Source organism: Felis catus, chromosome A2 (genome assembly GCF_018350175.1).
Source record: "Felis catus isolate Fca126 chromosome A2, F.catus_Fca126_mat1.0, whole genome shotgun sequence".
NCBI classification, from domain to species: domain Eukaryota; kingdom Metazoa; phylum Chordata; class Mammalia; order Carnivora; family Felidae; genus Felis; species Felis catus.
In genome coordinates this window covers 81,634,411-81,654,613 of record NC_058369.1, presented here as the reverse complement: position 1 = coordinate 81,654,613, position 20,203 = coordinate 81,634,411, and the positions used below count along the sequence as shown (strand labels likewise).

The 20,203-nt window shown below is 40.8% G+C and overlaps 2 protein-coding genes across 8 annotated transcripts in view; one reads left to right on the top strand and one right to left on the bottom strand.

Annotated features, from left to right (window-relative positions):
* The window catches only part of FBXL13 (F-box and leucine rich repeat protein 13), a 211,205-nt gene that overhangs the window by 140,136 nt on the left and 50,866 nt on the right, over positions 1-20,203 (bottom strand). The gene's annotated exons all lie outside the window — the stretch shown is intronic.
* The window catches only part of LRRC17 (leucine rich repeat containing 17), a 116,853-nt gene that overhangs the window by 63,758 nt on the left and 32,892 nt on the right, over positions 1-20,203 (top strand). The window contains exon 5 of the transcript XR_002153626.3: positions 6,878-7,044. The gene's annotated coding sequence lies outside the window, so the exon portion shown is untranslated. The remainder of the gene's footprint in view (positions 1-6,877; positions 7,045-20,203) is intronic.

Here is a 20,203-nt window from a genome sequence, read left to right as displayed (position 1 = left end):
CATTGAGTCCATAACACACAGTTATCCAGAGCTGGAATTCATACTCTGGTTTTCTATATACAGGATTCATTTCCCTACACAATTTCTATAACTCACACCATTCTAGAATAGCAGATTGTTGCTGCCTAACTGCCATCCGGCCAAGAATAGAATGAATTTATTTATTGGTAAAACACCTTTCAGCATAAAATTCAATCTTCACCATATAAACTGTATTTTGAACATTTTCCCAAAGGCGCATAATTATTGGACATTTTCCAATCATAAACTACTTGACAGTATGTAATGATGATTTTCTTAATTTTGCTGACAAATTCTCCTAAGAGATACTCATGTCAAAATTCTGCAAACACCCATCTGTTTGAAGACAAAATTTGTTCAAAAGTAAACCTCAGTTGTACAATGAAGTCATTCACTTCACCCAAAATAAAACTGAAACTTTGACCAGTACAAGGTCAAGTTTCTTGTTCCTTGTTTAAACTAACCATTCCTTTTTGCACAACATCTAATGTCAAAAAAATATAACAACACGTTCACTTCTAAATACTTAGAGGAAAATTTAACCACATCCCATTAGAAATAGAACTCCCAAGAGTAAAACACTTAACAATCAAACAATCTGCTTCCATGGCTAAATTGCATGTTCTGTTTAACTTACTCTTTACAATTTTTAAATAATAATACAACACCTGAACTATTCTTAGCAACTATCTTGTTCTGCTTACCCAAAGTAGGACATTTTATAAAAGGGTTTTTTGGGGGGGGGGCGGTTCTAAAGTTTATTTATTTTGAGAGAGAGAAAGAGGGAAAGGAAGGAAGGGGCAGAAAGAGAGAGAGAGAGAGAGAGAGAGAGAGAGAGAGAGAGAGAGAATCCTATGCAGGCTCCATGCTGTTAGCACAGAGCCTGACACGGGGACTCAAATGCACAAACTGTGAGATCAAAATCAAGAGTTAGCTGCTAACCAACTGAGCCACCCAGGTGCCCCACAAAGTTATTTTTTTAATGCAGTATTTATGATGCATAAATGGTAGATATTCTAAAAATTCTTTTCATGTATATAGATCTTAAGAGAAAAATACTAAATTAATATTGAAGTTTTTCACTCTGTATTTTTCTTCTTTGTTCCCCTAATTTAAACTTATTGTCAAAAAAGATATATGATCTCTAGAAGATGGTATTCTAAAAACAATTCTACTGTGTTTCCCAAATGCCATTACAAGTCAGAATACTATTTTGGATTAATTAATAAGTTCCATTTAGGTCTGAGCCATGGTGGTTATAGTCCAGCATACAAGCATTGGATCCCAGGGACATATAAACCAATTCTTTCTATAAATGTTCCTTACATTATTAAAAAATACTTTGTAGGGAAAAAATGATTGCACAGCCAAATAAGTGTGGGAAAATCTGATCAAAATGAAATAAAACATTATGAAGCATTTAAGCATCTAAAGAAAGAAAGAAATTTATAGCAAGCATATATCCATTAAATCAATTTCACAAGTATTACCCTTTTAGAAACTAGTCAGAAACTTTTCTTTAGGACCTTCTTTTATCCTCAGAAAGACAATGACATTAACCATTTACTGTGGACCTTGTTATGTTTTTTGTTTGTTTTGGCTTTTTTAATGAAAATTCTTTATCTCCCAGCTTCCAGGATGCCAATTACCCATACTAGTCCCTCCCCCCTCCCTGACTCCTGGTTCTCTGCTCCCTCCATTTGTCCCTATATTAGTCTAGAGAAAAAGAACCAAGGGGCGCCTGGGTGGCGTAGTCGGTTAAGCGTCCGACTTCAGCCAGGTCATGATCTCGCGGTCTGTGAGTTCGAGCCCCGTGTCAGGCTCTGGGCTGATGGCTCAGAGCCTGGAGCCTGTTTCCAATTCTGTGTCTCTCTCTCTCTCTCTGCCCCTCCCCCATTCATGCTCTGTCTCTCTCTGTCCCAAAAATAAATAAATGTTGAGAAAAAGAACCAATAGGAGATATATCAATTCAGATATATTGATATATTTTTATGACAGATGGTTCAATTTAAGATTTTTCAGCATTACAATGGTCAAAAGCCATACGCATTCAGTAGAAACTATATTCAAATTTTGAATTTGGGCTTTTTCCCCAGGCCAGCAGTATGCAGGATGATCCTGGATGCAAGCCAACAACTCCTAGTCAGCCATATAATCACAAGGGTAAACAACTAATACACTTATTCTGTACCCATACAACCATTCTGTTTTTCACTTTCAATACAGAATTCAATACATTGCATGATATATTTAAAACTTTATTACAAAATGGGGCCTTGTGGGGGCACCTGGGTGGCTCAGTCTGCTAACCGTCTCACTCTTGATCTCAGCTCAGGTCATAGTCTCACACTTCATGAGATTGAGCCCCACAACTGGCTCTGTGCTGACAAAGTGGAACCTGCTTGAGATTCTCTCTGTCCCTCTCTCTCTGCCCCTCCACTGCTTGTTCTCACTTTCTCTCTCTCAAAATAAATAAATTAATTAACTAAAATAAACTAAAATAGGCTTTGTTTTGGATGGTTTTGACCAACTGTGGGCTAATGTGAGTGTTCTGAGGATGTTTAAGGTAGGCTAGGCTAAGCTGTGCTGTTCTATAGGTTAGGTGTATTAAATGCATTTTTGACTTACGATATTTTCAACTTATGATGGGTTTATTGGGACATAGCCCTATCATAAGCTGAGGAAAATCTGTGTGTGTGTGTGTGGTGTATTTTTTAAAAAATTTTTTAAGTGTTTATTTTTGAGAGAGAGAGAGAGAGACAGAGCACAGGAGGAGAAGAGCAGAGACAGACAGAGACAGACAGAGACACCGAATCCAAAGCAGGCTCCAGGCTCCAGGCTCCGAGCTGTCAGCACAGAGCCCACGTGGGTCTCAAACTCATGAACTGCGAGATCATGACCTGAGCTAAAGTTAGTCGTTTAACCGACTGAGCCACCCAGGTGCCCCTGTGTGGTATATTTTACTATAAGAAATTGACTCCCACAATTATGGAGACTGAGAAATCCAAGGTCTGCAGTAAGCAAGCTGGAGTCCCAAGAGAGCCAGTGGTGTAGATCTTGTGTGAGTCTGAGGACCTGAGAACCAGGAAAGGCAATGAATGGTATAAATTCCAGTGCTAGTCTGAGTCAATTGCAGGAGAAGACTAATGCCCCAGCTCAAAGGCAGTCAAATATAGAGATAATTCTTTCTTACTCGGTTTTTTATTCTAGTCAGTCCTTCAGAGGATTAGATGATGCCTGAGCCCACTAGGGGTGGGGGATATCTGCTTTACTCAGTCTACTAACTCAAAAGTTAATCTCATTCAGAAACATCCTCACAGACATTCATTCATTCTGGGGGCTTATGTGACATTTTATTGATTACAACTGTCTAAACAAAAAGTTTAATGCTGTAAGATGGGAAAGAAGGTTGTATGGAAGAAGAAAGGGAATTTTTATTTATTGTGCCTTTCTCCTGTGCTGGGCATTTCATTTTAAGTCTTACAAGAATCCCATTACATGTCCAGTATTATCCTGGTTTAAAGAGGGAGGCACTTAACTCCACACCATTTTTCAGTTCTACCTGGATTTAACTATAAGATGCCCAATTAAATTTGAATTTTCTATAAACAATGAATACATTTTTAGTGTAAGTATGTACCACATAGGACAAACTTATACTAAAAAAAGAAAAGGGAACTTTATCTGAAATTCAAATTTAACTAAGCCCCTTGTATTTTTATTTGCTAATTCTGGAAACCCTCACCTGAACTGGGGTTCTTCATTGCTTGCACTGGCTCCCCCTCTCCTTTAGCCCTGCATACAGACCCTCAGTGCCTGCCTGACCACTTGTCCCTGATCACCAGCCCATCACCAGTGTCACCACATGCCGACAACTTCTATACCCTCATCACTGTGTTCTGCCCACCTACAGGAATCTCACCAGGTTGGAATCCTTCCATGCTCACCACCTGGGCTGACTGTGGCCCTTTGGTCAAATCCCCTGAAGACTACTTCTTACACTAAGCAACTATGAAACAGTTTGCCCCTCACTCCACCCAGGAATTACACCACCTTGGCTCCTGATGGAGTTTCCCACCAGCATACAAACCACTCCCACCTTCCATATAATACAAGGTCTCATGGGAAGGAGGAAAATGTAGATAGATTAACTGACAAAAAGCAGACCTACAGAGGCATGTCACAGCTCAGAGCAGCAGAATGAGCCCAAGAAAGGGGTGTAGATAGGATTTGTGTTCAACATTTTTTTGAATGTGGATAAAGCTGTAAATATCATGTTTATCAAATCAGTAAATTCCAGAAGACTGGACGACATAGCTAACTCGCTGACTTTTGGAATCAGAACCAAAATCAACAAGATCGACTTGAACAAGAATAACAGGAACTGCTGTGTCTAGATTGAGAATAGCAGTGACATAAGGTTGAATTGCTGGCCAGCAGTTCAGATAAAGAAGACCTCAGCATTTTGGTTCAACACAAGTTCAAGGATGGATATTATGTAGTAGAGGGAAAAAAAATAAGCCATAGATTCAAACAAACCTTTTTTCAGTTCCTGATTTCACTACTGAATTCCTGCAACCCAAGTGTCTCTCTCCTCATTGTAAAACAGGTGCAATACCAAACTCACTAAATTGAGAGGACTGACAAGATAACATACATTAAGCGTGTCATAGCACTTGGAAGATAATCTGTTGAAATATTAATTTTTGTTTTGCCAGAAGAAACGGGAAGGCAGGTGTGTGTGCTAATATTTGAGCCCTTTAATGGCATTTACACGGCAGGGCCAAAAACAGAAGTTGCCAACCACCAGAAGCCAAAGAAGCCCCACAAGACACCTAGCCTCAGAGGAATTGGATTTAATCAGTGAAAAGAATTGCCAGTTGAGTATGTTCCTGAGACTTAGAGGAAGAATTGGGGCACATAGCAGACACCTGTGCTACATTCTCATGCAGATGCTCTTAAGAGGTGACAGGGCCACTAGAAGGCCACCACAACTGACCACTAAGAAACCTGCACTGAGCACCGCGGTAAAGATCACTGTGCCCAGACTTGGCTCAGAAACTTTGCAGCCTCCTGCCTTTAAGGGACTGAGTTAGTTCAGGCAGGAAGCACAAGTATGGTGGCCAGTGTGGGCTCAAGTCTAGTACTCTTCTTGGGCACATGGGCTGTAAGAGACCTCTAAGATTCTTGTGCAACTAAGGAGCAGGGGCCAGGTGGGGGTGGGGGGAGTGGTTAGGGTTAAGTTTCATGATTGAGATTGATTTTACTGGCTGCCAAATGAGTGAGGACAGGTAGAAAATTGACCTGATGTAGGAGAATAAATAAATATGATGTTTATTTTCATCCAAAGATGAGAGAGTATGATATGAAAAAGTGGGACCAAAGATGCACCACAGACACGTCCACTTCAAGGAAGGTAATACTTGCACTGGATGCTGTGCAAATTGAGTCACATTTTCAATATTTTTTCCAACTCTAGGCACTATTAAGTGATTGGAGGAGGAAGTCATTGCACAGGAAAAGCAGGCAGGTGTCAAGATTAGGTAGTGGGTAGGGGCGCCTGGGTGGCGCAGTCGGTTAAGCGTCCGACTTCAGCCAGGTCACGATCTCGCGGTCCGTGAGTTCGAGCCCCGCGTCGGGCTCTGGGCTGATGGCTCAGAGCCTGGAGCCTGTTTCCGATTCTGTGTCTCCCTCTCTCTATGCCCCTCGCCCGTTCATGCTCTGTCTCTCTCTGTCCCAAAAATAAATAAAAATGTTGAAAAAAAAATTTAAAAAAAAAAAGATTAGGTAGTGGCAATAGAAGATAAATTAGAGAATTCAGGGGAAACCAAATAGATAAGTCATATTGTGGGGAAATGAGAAAGGCAAAACGAAAAGGTACAGGCAGCAATGTGGTGATTTACATTATTTTAAGGACAAGAGTGACAGTAGCCAGGAACATAGTGGGAATCGGCTCCCATGAGGTTAAGGGTCTGAGAACAGTGTATTCTCCACTCCCAATTGTTTTGCCAAAGGACCCCAGGAGCAAACAGCATTATGAGGCTATCCACAAGCTACAAAGGAAACCATAAATGGCGCAGAGCCTTGAATGATCTGGGTGTCTCCATCTGGGAGGGAGAGCTTTCCGTGTAGAAGGATTAGCTTGAACCTAGGTGCTCAAGACACATTTTGGGCTGCTGCTTCTCCTACTGATTCTTATTTGACTCAGGGTTAAGTAATAAATCATGTGAGTGAATATTCAATGTCTTGTGTAGGTTTCTCTTACATTGCTACTTGAAGGACAGCCTCAGGACTGGGATAAGGAGGAAGGTGAGTATAAGGGTATGACGTGATGTAGGCAACCTATACCTGGGGAGATCCCCTGCCCTTCAAAGTGGGAGAACACAGGCCCACTCTATGAGGAACAGACTGAAAGACAGTTCTCAAAAGATGGCAACCAGGAAAGTCTCAGAAGTGGGGATGGCAGGGCTGAGACTAGAAACAGTCATAGAAGAATAAGTGATTGTCTGAACTGGAAATTTGTAACCATAAAAGGACTACAAAATAAAATTATAGTGGTGTTTAAACAATTGGCAAATTTGGTCTTATTCCTTGTGGATGCAGAAATTTCTGTCCTAGGGACAGAAGGTACTGGTCAAGCTACTGTCTCTGATGGGAGGAACAACTTTCTGATCATTCAATCCTTCTCCAAATGGAACAGAATAACCTCAAAGTCAACAGCCTCCCTAACACAGAAAGCGTTAAGTCAGAGGCAAGATAAACATTACTGTTAATGGAGATGTTTCATTCCCTTGGCCCCATGTTTCCATCTGGAAGCATTTCGGTAACACCCCAGGCCTCTCTCTCCAACCCTCAGGCCTCCTCAGGAGAAGAGGAGAGACAAACTGACTAAGGAGTTTGGGAGAAAGAATCAGGCCTGCAACTCAGCTCCTGCTCTACTCTACCCGACCTGAATGCCTGTACCCGGCTGCTCTCAGTAACCTGAGGAAAGTCTGCAGTTGTCCAGCTGTGCAGTGACTGATGGTGAGTTTATCTGATCCAGAGGTGAACGTACCTAGTAAGCCACCTTGGTCAATGATCTTAATCCAAAGTTTCTTATCAGCTATATCAGATTACTGTTTTGATCTCCATCTAGTAACTTTTCAATTGGTTGCAAACCCAGACAAGGAAGAGATGTTATGATATTGCCCCTGAAACCTCAAGTTTATCTATGAGGACTATTGTCCTAGGAAAAAGTTTGGACCACATAACTCTAAATGTTCTATAGTTGTTCTATATGTAGGATTCTATGACTTTATGACTCTTCAGATACTTCTTGGACCTTCCAACTTAATGCCTCACTGACATTCCAAATACAATGGATCTAAAATTAAATTTCTTTTCCCCCCAAACCAGCTCAGACTCCCAACACACCCCACACTGCCGCACATCAAGAGGTACAACTGGCCTCACGTTTCATTCAGATTTAAAAGATTAAAGTTCCCGGGGTGCCTGGGTGGCTCAGTCGGTTAAGCGTCTGCCTTCAGCTCAGGTCATGATCTCTGGGTTTGTGAGTTCAAGCCCCGCGTCGGGCTCTGTGCTGACAGCTTGGAGCCTGGAGCCTGCTTCGGATTCTGTGTCTCCCTCTCTCTCTGCTCCTCCCCCACTTATGCTCTGTCTCTGTCTATCAAAAATAAATTAAAAATGTAAAAAAAAAATTTTTTTTAAAGATTAAAGTTCCGGGGCGCCTGGGTGGCGCAGTCGGTTAAGCGTCCGACCTCAGCCAGGTCACGATCTCGCGGTCCGTGGGTTCGAGCCCCGCGTCGGGCTCTGGGCTGATGGCTCAGAGCCTGGAGCCTGTTTCCGATTCTGTGTCTCCCTCTGTCTCTGCCCCTCCCCCATTCATGCTCTGTCTCTCTCTGTCCCAAAAATAAATAAAAAAAAGTTGAAAAAAAATTAAAAAAAAAAAGATTAAAGTTCCCAAATGGTAAGGAAGTTGCAAATGTCCCTATCATAATTGCAAATCAATACCAACATCAGCGAGTGGTGGTCAAAAGCCCAACTGTGATTGCCAAGATTTAGTGAAAGTGTAGAGAAAGGAGAGAGGGCCAAAGTCAACATTCAGAGGTGCTGGTAGAGAGCCAGAGGGCGGGGGAGAGCAAAAAACCCATCATGAGGACAAAGAAATAATTCCCAGAAGACAATAACCAGGAAATGTCATGCCATGGGAGCCAAAAAAAAAAAGAGTATTTCAAGAAAGAAGGGTAGTCAAATGTTACAGAAAGAGCAAGGAAGATGAGATGTGAAGATTAAGGAATTCCTGGAGGGAGAACAAGCTTGTAGTGATAGAGCTGAATGGGCAAAAAATCATTTTTCATTCAATCATTCAGCCAACATTTACTGAGCATCTAGTGGTTGAGAATTCAGAACATGTGAGACACTATCCCTGTCCTCAAGGCACTTACCGTCCAAGAGAAAAACAGAAAATAAATAATTATAACAGACAATAAAAAGTAGTGCCTCAAGGGCTCTAGGAACATGTATGATGGGCAACTAACCAAGATAAAGGGAGAGGACAGAAAAGCAAAGGTAGTCTTTCTGAGAAAGATGACATCTAAGTTGTGCCCAAGCAGAAATGAACCAAAGAAGATGAGAAGGGGGCTTACATAGAAAAGGGCCTGTTGGCTGGAGGGAGTGCCTTGCTCTTGGGTAATGAGAGTAACTGAGCATGGCTAGAGCCAAGGATTCCTGTGGGGGGATGGTGGAGAATGAAGCTGACAGGCATGAAGGCCTAGAACATGAAGGGCCCTGTGGGGCATGTTCAAGCCGATGGTAAGTCAGCGAGAGATAAATGTGAATTTAGAAATACAGCTCTGGTGGGCAAGTGAAAAAGTTTTTTTTCATTTGACCTGGTGGGAAGTCAAGGTCAAAAGTAGATGCCAAGGGGCGCCTGGGTGGCGCAGTCGGTTAAGCGTCCGACTTCAGCCAGGTCAGGATCTCGCGGTCCGTGAGTTCGAGCCCCGCGTCAGGCTCTGGGCTGATGGCTCGGAGCCTGGAGCCTGTTTCCGATTCTGTGTCTCCCTCTCTCTCTGCCCCTCGCCCGTTCATGCTCTGTCTCTCTCTGTCCCAAAAATAAATAAAAACATTGAAAAAAAAAAAGTAGATGCCAAGAAGACCCAATTAAGTGGCTCTGACAATAATGTCACTGATAGGTAAAATGAGAGGCAGAGAGAATGGAGAGGAAACAATAAGAGAGATTACACATTTAAAAGGGAAAGAGGTGTGCCTGGGTGGCTCAATCTGTTGAGTTCAGCTCAGGTCATGATCCTAGGGCCGTGAAATCAAGCCCTGCTTTGGGCTCCACACTGCTGGGCTTGGAACTTGCGTGGTATTCTTTCTCTTTCTTCCTCTGCCACTCCCCACTCTCTAAAAAAAAAAAAAATTTTTAAGGGAGGGGTGCCTGGGTGCCTCAGTCGGTTGAGCATCCGAATCTCAATTTCAGCTTGGGTCATGATCTCATGAACCATGGAATTGAGCCCCCTGTCAGTCTGTGTGCTAACAGCATGGAGCCTGCTTGGGATTCTCTCTCCCTCTCTCTGACCCTGCCCCTCATCTCTCTCTCTCTCTCTCTCTCTCTCTCCCTCTCAAAATAAATAAATAAATAAATACACATTAAAAAAAAACAGAAAGAATACGCAGTTGGGTGTAAAGGAAAGAAATCGAAGATAATTCCCAAATTCTACCTAGGCCAATTAAGTCGATGATGATGCCATTCCTTTGGAAATAATACAGAAGAAAGAGAGGGTTGGAGGAAAGAAATGATAAGTTCTATTTTGGAAATGATAAGTTGGTTTGTGCCTTTGGAACACCCAGGTGGAGACTGTTTAAAAGCAGTTTCTGAGTGTCTCAAAAGGGCAGGTGGGAGGTACAGTCAAGTTTGACAACACATATAAGGAGGAAAATAGAATTTTAACTCAAGAGAGAAGGATGATTGAGACATGTTTTTAAAGGAGTGAGTTGAATATGTTTATAGACATCAGGGAATAAGTCATCAAAGAGAAACCAACTGAAGATGATGGGGCCAGGGAAGGCACAGGGAAGGAGCAGGGGGAGCGGTTCTCTCCTATTTAATTTTACCTTGTGGTGCAATAAGAGGAGAGTTGTCTTCTGAACATAAAACACACACTTTTGAGTTAATTAGTAAATTGCTTCAGTGCAGATCACAAGCCATCCAAAACAGACGGCAAACTGCTAAAATGAATTAGACTCCACCATTTCAATGGAACATTGTATGGTATGGAAAGAAAAACACTTGGCAAGACAGGAAGCATGAGTCAGGAAAAAGTGTTGAGTGGTATTATGAGTCATGCATTTAAACTCAGTGAAAACCTGGCTCTACTCCTGACTTTATTACTTCTGAGCTTCCCACCCCTCTAATCAGTCAGGCTCAGTGATGATTCTATCAGCCTCCTCACTCATTCTTTCACTCCATGTACTGCTGGTCCCAGAACTGTGTTAAGACTTTGCTTCCCACATGGGTCCTTTCCTTCTCTTTCGTGTGTGTGTGTGTGTGTGTGTGTGTGTGTGTGTGTGTGTGTATGTGTGTGTGTGTGCATGCGCTGGCAAGTTTTTATTTTTTCAAATTTTTTTATTGAAGTGTAGTTGATATACAATGTTATATTAGTTTCAGGTATACAACACAGTGTTTCAACATTTATATACATGACAGAGGAAGTGATCATCACAATATGTCTAGCTACTGACTGTCACTATACAATGTGGTTACATAGTATTAACTCTATTCCCTACGCTGTACATTGTATCCCTGTGCCTTACTTATTTTATAAAGGGAAGTTTGTCCCTTTTAATCCCCTATCTCTATTTCTCCCATCCCTCCACCCTCTCCTCCCCTCTGGCAGCCACTAGATTGTTCTCTGTATCCATGTGTCTGTTTCTGTTTTACTTTGTTTATTCATTTGTCTTTTATTTATTTTTTTTAATGTTTTTATTTATTTTTGCGACAGAGAGAGACAGAGCATGAGCAGGGGAGGGGCAGAGAGAGAGGGAGACACAGAATCAGAAGCAGGCTCCAGGCTCTGAGCTGTCAGCACAGAGCCCGATGCAGGGCTCAAACCCACAGACTGTGAGATCATGACCTGAGCCGAAGCCGGACACTTAACCGACTGAGCCACCCAGGCGCCCCTGTTTTGTCTTTTAGAGTCTATGTATCACTCCCACCAATGCTATCCTAGTGCTCCTTCTTTTTCTCTTTTTTTCAAGTTAGTTGTTTATTGAGAGAGAAAGAAAAAGTGCAAGCAGGGGAGGGACAGAGAGAGAGGAGAGAGGGCGAATCCCAAGCAGGCACTGCACTGCCAATGCGGAGCCCTTACACGGGGCTCAAACTCACAAGGGGCTCAAACTCACAAGCCATGAGATGATGACCTGAGCCAAAGTCAGACACTTAACCAAATGAGTCATCCAGGTTACCCCCTACTGCTCATTCTTAGAGAAAACCCTTCCTGCCTTCAGACTTCACCCAACCCTCACGACCTAACTAGAGCAGTAGGAAGAGGAGGGAGAGACAGGTGAAGGGGAAAGAGAACCACTTTCTAAGTCTACCATTATGTCATTGACCACTTATTTAAGCCCAACTTCTGAGTGGACACTCAAGACCTCAACAATATATCCCCAGCCCTTCCAACTGTATATCTTGCTGCCCCCAACATAAATTCTTCATTCCAGCCAAGCCAACCTTATTCGACCACTGCTGAAATGTTTCTCCCATTTTCTTAGTGTTATTTTTCTTTTAATTCTTTCAACAAATACGCTGCAGAGAGAAGCCTCCCCCCACAACTAGAGCAGTACACCCCCGTCATTCTTATTTTTAAGTGAGATATAATTGGCATACAACATTATATTCATTTCAGGTATACAGCATAGTGATTCAGTTTTTGTATATATTGCAAAATGATCACCACAATAAATCTAGTTAACATCTATCACCACATATAGTTACAATTTTTTTCTTGTGATGAGAACTTTTAAGACCTGCTCTCTCAGCAACTTTCAAATATATAGTACAGCATTATTAACCATAGTCACTATGCTACATTATATTCCCATGACATTTATTTTATAACTGGAAGTTTTTACCTTTTGACTACCTTTACCCATTTTGTTCACCCGCGACCCTACCCTCTGGAAACCACCTATCTGTCTTCTGTATCCATGAGTTCAGTTTTCTCTCTCTCTCTCTCTCTCTCTCTCTCTCTCTCTCTCTCTCTTTGTTTGAGATTTCACATATAAGTGAGATTATATAGTATTTTTCTGTCTTTCTCTGACTTTTTTCATGTAGCATAATCCCCTTAGGGTCCATCCATGTTGTTGCACATGACATGATTTCCTTCTTTTAAATGACTGAATAACATTCTAGTGTATGTATATTACCATATTTTCTCTTTCCATTCATCTGTTGATGGACCTTTGGGTTGTTTTCATGTCTTGCCTAATGTGAATATTGCTGCAATGAACATGGAGTACCTATATCTTTTCAAGTTAGTGATTTTGTTTCTTTCAGACAAATACCCAGACATAAAATTGCTGGGTCAGGTGGCTTTTCTACTTTTAATACTTTGAGAAAGCTCCACACTGTTTTCTATAGAAGTTGTGCCAATTTACATTGTTACCAACAGTGCACAAGGATTTCCTTTTCTCCACATTTTCTCCAACACTTGTTATTTCTTGTCTTTTTGATACTAACCATTCTAACAGGTGTGTGAGGTGTTAGAGTTTTGATTTGCATTTCCTTGATGATTAGTGATATTGAGCATCTTCTCACATGTGTTGGCCATCTTTATATCTTCTTTGGAAAAATGTCTATCAGATCCTCTGCCCATTTTTTAATTGTATTTTTTAAATTTTTGCTACTGAGTTGTATAAGTTCCTTATATACAGTTGACCCTCCAACAACATGAGTTTGAACTGTGCAGGTCCATTTATGTGCAGATATTTTTTCAATATAGTACAGTGCTATAAATATATTTTCTCTTCCTTATGATTTCTTAATATTATCTTTTCTCTAGATTACTTTATTATAATAATATGGTACATAATACATACAAAATATGTGTTAATTGACTTTATGTTATTGGTAAGGCTTTGGTCAACAATAGGCTATTAGTAGTTATGTTTTTTAGAGAAATCAAAAGTTCTAATGGATTTTCAAGTACATGGGGGTTGGTGCTCCTAAACTCGGTGTTGTTCAAGAGACTTGGCCCTTGGATATTTTGTATTTGGGATATTAACCTCTTATCAGATATATAGTTAGCAAATATTTTCTTCCATTCAGTGGGTAATCTTTTCGTGTTGTTGATGGTTTCCTTTACTGTGCAGAGCTTTTTAGTTTGATGGAGTTCCATCAGCTCTTGCTACCTCTGCTTTTGATGTTTCTTTTGGTAAAGGTGTTCATCCTTTATCCTGACTTCTTTTTCTTCATAGCATTTCATTCTGTGTGACATGTTCTTGCACACTTGTTTACTTCTTCACTGTTTCTTCACATGAAAATATAAGCCCCAAAACCTTCGTACATTGTAGGAATCCAATATAGTTGTTAAACAAACAAAATAAAATCTTCATTGAGTGCCTGCTTGTGACAATCTCTTAGATGCTCAGGGTAAAGAAATAATCAAAACATGGGGCGCCTGGGTGGCTCAGTCGGTTGAGCGGCTGACTTCAGCTCAGGTCATGATCTCGTAGTCCATGAGTTCGAGCCCCGCATTGGGCTCTGTGCTGACAGCTCAGAGCCTGGAGCCTGTTTCAGATTCTGTGTCTCCCTCTCTCTGACCCTCCCCCATTCATGCTCTGTCTCTCTCTGTCTCAAAAATAAATAAACATTAAAAAAAATTTAAAGAAATAATCAAAACAGGTATAATATCTGAACCTAAAAAGCATATACTTCAGTGAGAGAGACATTAAAAAAAATAGTAAGCTATTGAAAGTTAACAGCTATTTAGAATGAAAAGTGCTCTGAAGGAAAAGAACAAGGCCTTAGAGGAGTGATTGCTTTTAGATTGGATTGTCATGGGGCACCTGGGTGGCTCAGTCGGTTGAGCGGCTGACTTCAGCTCAGGTCATGATCTCGCAGTTCGTGAGTTCGAGCCCTGCGTTGGGCTCTGTGCTGACAGCTCAGAGCCTGGAGCCTGTTTCAGATTCTGTGTCTCCCTCTCTCTCTGACCCTCCCCCGTTCATGCTCTGTCTCTCTCTGTCTCAAAAATAAATAAACGTTTAAAAAAAAAAATTTTAGATTGCACTGTCAGGAGAGGTCTGTCTGATGGACGCCATTTAAGCTGAGATGTAAAGTAAGAGAAAGAGCTAATCAGGCTAGTAGTGGGGTGGAGAAGCATTTGGAACACAGGCATGAACCTGGGCAAAGCCCTCTCCAGGATTTTCTGCATTCACTCCTGATATCTCCTCTACCGGGATGCTTGTTTGCATCCATGATTCATAGATGTTTAAAGCTAGAAGCGATCCAAGAGGCCATCTAGCCCATCCTCTCGTTTTACAGAAGAAACTGCAAGTACATACTCTGCTAGAGATTTTCAAAGTCTTTAAACTGAGGCTGAGATAGGTTAGATGCCCTGTGGGAGGTCAGCAGGCTGACAGTGCTACTGACTACGTGTAGAACCATGTAGAATCCGGTCTTCTGTACTTCCTATTCAGTTGTTTATTCATCATTCAGACATCCACATTCAACATATCAATAATAGTAACTTTGCTGGGCACTTGGGTGGCTCAGTCAGTTGAGTGTCTCACTCTTGATTTCGGCTCAGGTCATGATTCCAGGGTCATGAGATCGAGCCCCATGTCTGGCTCCGCACTAAGATTCTCTTTCCCTCTCCCTCTTCCTTTGCCCCTCCCCTGCTCATGCTCTCCCTGTCTCTCTCTCTGAAATAAAGTAAAATAATAATAATAGTAACTTCCACAGAGAAATTACTATACACACTAGGAATTGTTCTAAGTGCTTCATATGTATTAACTCATTTAATCCTCATAATAGCAAATGCAGGAGATATTTTTAAATTATCCTCTCATTACTTAGAGACAACTTAGAAATAAAAAGATTAAGCAACATGCCCACAGTCACACAGCTAGTGACAGAACTGGCCACCCACATTCCAGAGTACACACTCAGTTTCCAAGTGGCTGCCTCTTTCTGTGCTGTAGTTTTCCATCCTAGGGATGATGTTTCATTTTGCAAAGGTCGTTCCTGCTAAAATTAATGTGACATCTTCTACAATTTGTCATTAAAGCTTTATAGTAAAATCATTTGTAAAACTGCTTAACTTAGTATTACTGATTAGGACTGAAGCAATGAAATCGAGGTCTATGGGCAGAGCAGGCTTTCACCAAAAATAAGCTGATGCTAAAACAATTTTTAGATGTTTTGTTCCATCTGCTTTTTCACCCACTCCACAAGTTGAGCCAATGCACACATAGTTCCTTGATAGAGCAAGGTTCTGGAACCTTCTCTTATCTGAAGTTCCCACAGTACATGCGTATGAAACCTGGAATCACTCTCTGCTTTGGTGAATTGAGGTCAGACTGACCCCTGAGGTTATCAAAACATGGAATTCAAAAAGTCATTGAGAATTCTGTTTTATAATTCTAAAGTAACTGAATCCAATGGCCCTGAACCATCTGCTTTGTCTCCTGCAACGTGGTACAAGTTTTAATAGTCATCCACGTTTTGTGTTTTCTTTTTCCAAGTGAGAAGATGAGTCATAACACTGAAGGTGATTTTAAAACTCTGCAAGTCCACATGCTATTATCTTTTACAAACAAACAAAAATAGTTATTTAAAATGAAAGGTAGCCCCAAGACACCATTTATATTGTTAAGCTAATCAAGCAATTTTATATTTTAAGACAAATGCACTGCCTAACTATATATTATTTAGACTTTCCAAATTCATCAAGTATAAGGCTTTTCTCTGTATTGCTTGCCAAACTACACACATACCAAAAAGGGGGGGGGGGGGGGGGAGAAAAAGAAAAACCTTATATTTTCATGGAAAATGGTCTGAGCCAACCCTCCCACTAGATCTGAATGTGAGTGATAGTATATGATCCCTACCATCTGTAAGCAGACTTTCCCAGTGGGTAAATGATACTAAGGAAAATTGTTATAAAACAGAACCTGACCTGTTTTCATGGGTTGATTTAACTGAACCTAAAAGGCAGGCCTGCAGTATAAGTGTATTTTCCAAGTAAGTTCAAATTGTATGTCATTCCAGATTGCTGTTTTCAATTATTCCTTCAAAACATTAGGCAAGCTAAATTGTACAAATATCAACTTATTTTAAAAACCAACACTTTCAAAGGCTTTAAGTAAAGTTAGATCCAACTCACATTACCTTTTCATGTTTTTACATCTTTGCTCCTCAAGTCCCTGAGAATTGGCTGACCAAATTAGTCACCAAATTAGATGGCGTTTTAAACCATGATGTAAAAAATTAGCTTTGCAAATCTGTAGCATTAATAAGCTTAAACCCACCTGTTCAAAACATGAGTCTTAGAATCATTAATTTCCAGTTTTCCACTATTATATAAATTCACTCATTTAATGCCTTTGCACTTTTAATAGACATTCCTGACAATTTATTTGATTGGGGAAAAAAAATGAGGATAACCAAGAATAATTCTGTACTTTCGTGTTGTATGAAGATTTAGTCATTTGGAAAAGAAAAATATTACTCATATATTTTTAAGGGGAATGTAACTAAACAGAGATAAATGGTAAATTCCATTCCTTTTTTTGTCTCATAAGTAAAATATACATATTACGTTTCTTTAAAAATTTTTTTTTCAACGTTTATTTATTTTTGGGACAGAGAGAGACAGAGCATGAACGGGGGAGGGGCAGAGAGAGAGGGAGACACAGAATCGGAAACAGGCTCCAGGCTCTGAGCCATCAGCCCAGAGCCCGACGCGGGGCTCGAACTCACAGACCGCGAGATCGTGACCTGGCTGAAGTCGGACGCTTAACCGACTGCGCCACCCAGGCGCCCCTATTACGTTTCTTTAGAATTCTCCAAGAAGAAAAAACAGAATAGAGGTTATAATTTTAGACAAGAATTAGCAAAATCAGATTCTGATCTCAGTTTTGTAGTTGTCTGGCTTTGGGGATGTCATTTAATTTCTTAGGTCCACAGGTCCTGAAAAACATAAAAGCTCAACAGAGAAATTTCTACATTCTTTTTTCTAGATCATGCTATGGTTTGAGTACTCTGGCAGACTTCATAACTCTGATTCCCAAAGGCTCTCCATCATTCCACATGGGAGTAGGGGTGGGAATCAGGGTGGAAGAACGGATAGCAAGCCTGATCACAACCCATGACATGATACCAGAAAGTAACCTGTTAAATGCAAAAACTGGCAATGACTCCCATTGTGCTAAAACTTCGATTAATCCAACGTGAACTCTTTTCCATAAATTCAGAATTTAGTTGGAGAGATGACAGCAGGGATGTTTTAGAGATCAAGGGCCAAGAGGGCTGATATTGCCTAGGGTCGTGTTGCTAGTAATTGATGAGGAAAGATAGGAGCCCAGTTCTCCTGAGAGCTGAGCCTGAACTTGTAACCACTGTATTATCAAACCAAAACACTTTTATGAGAAAACATACAAGTTCATAGCTCATCATAAGTGTTGAAATTTCCAGGTACAAGTCTCTGTTAGGCCCTGGATCACTTTATGAGATGGTTTGCTAACACCGGGTGCGGTGGTTCTTTATCAGTTGGCATTTTGGGCCTCTTTGAGTTGGGAGAGGGAAGAGCATTAAACCAGAATTCCTTTGCAGCAATCATATACTGACTTCTTAAAGATTTGCTTGCTTCTTATCTGTTGTAACTCACCCAGTCCCCACTCAAAGTCCCCTCCTGACTAGCAATCTTGCAGTTAAACATGGCCTAGTGACAAAGTTCTAGCCCAAAATACACCAGTGAAGGTCTTAACTGGGGTCTTGGGGAAACTTTGCTTTCCTACTAAAAAGAAATAAGCCAACGTTTTCCCCTGCTAGCACTATGATTTTCCTCCTTCTTCAGACCTGATAAGTAAAAATATGGTTGGAGGTGGAGTAGCCATATTGCAACCATGAGACAGTAAGCAAGAAGATGCTAAGGATTGTGGAATTAAATGATAGATTCCATTTTTATTGGCATTGTGGAAGACCACACCTGGATTGCCTTCCTCCGGACTCTCTGTTATAGGAAACAAATAAGACCTTATTTCTTTAAGCCCCACCATCTGCCATGCTTTCTTATATTGGTAGGTGAAGGCAGTACTAGCTCACAGCTTAGATAATTACTAAACCTGAATGCCTTGTTTAAAGTAGCTACTTGGAGGTCTCCTGAAGAGTCTGAATCAATCAATAAGCTTCTGAAACTATAGTGTTAACATTTTTTATTCTTGCCTTAAATTGTTTATATGGAGGCCCATAAAAAGATGGTGCATTCTTGAAAAAATGTGGAGCCTAAAGATATTTCAAAATTTGATCTCCTTTCTGTTCTGTTTCAATCAACGATATTTCTGTAGTTATTAAAAGCTTACCTTTTATGCCTACTTGTCAATAATTGTTTGGAGAATTGGCTTTCACAGACAAAAGAAATGGCCTGGGGAAAATATTGGTGCTTTTATTATAGATCTGTACCTTCTTTCTTAACCTTGAATTGGGACAGCATATGATAATTTCTTAATTTTTTTCAATGTTTATTTATTTTTTGAGAGAGAGAGAGAGAGAGAGAGAGAGAGAGAGAGAGAGAGAACAAGCAGGGAAGGGGCAGAGAGAGAGGGAGACACAAAATCTCCAGGCTCTGAGCTGGCTCCAGCTCTGAGCTGTCAGCACAGGGCCTGACGCAGGGCTCAAACTCAGACCGTGAGATCATGACCTGAGCCGAAGTCGGGGGCTCAGCCGACTGAGCCACCCAGGTGCCCCAGCATATGATAATTTCTTAAATGATAAATTCATTCACTTGATAAATATTTCTGGATGCTTATAAATCAGGAAACATGAATAAACATAGTCCTAGATGTCAAGAAAGATTCAGTTTGGACGGACCATTGAGTGCCTTGGTTAGGAGGCAACAGAAATTATGTTGAGAAACTGTCTTGTATTTGAAGTTAATTATGCAGCTTTCTGTCAACTACTCCTCATTGACTCAAAACTGATATTGATTGCATCATCACCTCTGGCAGAAATTAAAGAAAAGCATCTGAAATAAATACTGTACATGACATAGGCAACACCCCTGAGAACAGAAAAGGAAACAAAGGTGGGTATGCATGGTATATTTGAAAAAGGGCAAATAGATCAGGAAAACAGGACTGAGGAACGTGGTCAGGAATTATGCCATCCTACCTGACGGCATATATATTTTCTCATTGAAGAAGGACAGAAAGTGAGGTGAGGGGCAACGAAGTGGGGGATTTATAATAAGAAAAATGAAAAGAATTGTATTAGTTTGCTCAGACTGCTATAGCAAAATATTATACACTGGGTGGCCTAAACAACAGAAACTTAAATTTAAAAAATGAATACGATAAGAAAGAATGAACTCTGGCCATTTGTTGCAATGTGGATGGAACTGGAGAGCGTTATGCTAAGTGAAATAAGTCAGGCAGAGAAAGACAGATACCATATGCTTTCACTCATATGTGGATCCTGAGAAACTCAACAGAAGGGGGGAGGAGAAGGGGGAAAAAAATGTTCCAGAGAAGGAAGGAGGCAAACCATAAAAGACTCTTAAATGCTGAGAATAAACTGAGGGTTAATGGGGGGTGGGGGTTAGGGGAAAGTGGGTGATGGGTACTGAGGAGGGCACCTGTGGGGATGAGCACTGGGTGTTGTATGGAAACCAATTTGACAATAAATTTCATTTAAAAAATAAAAACTAAAAAATAAAATAAAATAAAGTAAAATAAAATAAAATCGGAATAGGAATTCAGTGACCTGCAGGAAAACATTAAGTTGCCTAAGCAAAGTAGACATCCATGCCAGAGTGAGGGTGCAGAGGAACTCTTTTGGCCCAAAGCAGGGTATCAGAACTAGGGTACATAAAGGAGAGTATCTACTCAGTGGACAACCTTGCACAGGGTTAGGGAGACTAAGATGGGTGAGGAGGGTGTTCCTAAGAAAGAATGGCTCAGAGTG